Below are 995 nucleotides of genomic sequence, written 5' to 3'. Positions count from 1 at the left end.
ACCTGGGCCATCTTCTGCTGCTTTCCCAGGCCATAGCAGAGCTGGATCGGAAGTGGAGCAGCAGGTCTGAAGCTGGTGCCCATATGGGATGCCGGCACTGCAGGTGGTGGCTTTACCCACTATGCCACAGCGCCAAGCCCTGTGGCAATTTCTTAAATGACATAAAAACTGTAACCCAGACTTGCACACCAGCATTTTGGCACAGTCAGTTAAGCTCCTGCCTGTGATGCCAGCATCCCTGTGAGCACCATCTGAGTGCCAGCTGCTCTCCTTCTGATCCTGCTCCTTCCTAACGTGCCTGGGAAAGGGGAAGATGGCCCAAGTCTCTCATGCAGGAGAACCTGATGGGTTTCTAGGTTCCTGGTTTTGGCCTGGCCTTTGGACATTGCAACCATTTGGGGAGTGAACCGGCACAGGAAGCGCGCTTGCTTTCTCTCTCCTTGTCACTCTGCCTTTCAAATAAATAAATAAATCTTTAATTAAAAAAAAAAAAAAGGGCAGGCGCTGTGGCACAGCAGTGCTGGCATCCCATGTGGGCGCCAGTTCGAGTCCTGGCTGCTCCACTTCCGATCCAGCTCTCTGTTGTGGCCTGGGAAAGCAGCGGAGGATGGCCCAAGTCCATGTGCCTCTGCACTTACCTGGGAGACCAGGAAGAAGCTCCTGGCTCCTAGTTTCGGATCTGTGCAGCTATCTGGGGAGTGAACCAGTGGATGGAAGACCACTCTGCCTTTCAAATAAATAAATGAATCATAAAAAAACAAAACAAAACAAAAAACCTAACACAGTGTGCCCTGCTGTGGTGGCGGTGTCCCGGGCAGTCGGCTGGCCTTCCACACACTTCATGAGTTCCTCAACGCGGGAAGGTCAGGAGCTCCAGGTAGGCCCAGCCCGAGTCCTTTCTGTGGCCACCGTTCACTCCCAGGGTGAGCCTGGGCACGTCCTGGCCACCCTCACACTTCCCTGGCAGCCTGGGATGTAGCATCTTGTCCCCTCCT

Source organism: Lepus europaeus, chromosome 21 (genome assembly GCF_033115175.1).
Source record: "Lepus europaeus isolate LE1 chromosome 21, mLepTim1.pri, whole genome shotgun sequence".
In the NCBI taxonomy this organism is placed as follows: Eukaryota; Metazoa; Chordata; class Mammalia; order Lagomorpha; family Leporidae; genus Lepus; species Lepus europaeus.
The sequence above is the reverse complement of the archived record's forward strand: the minus strand, read 5'-3'. Positions refer to the sequence as shown.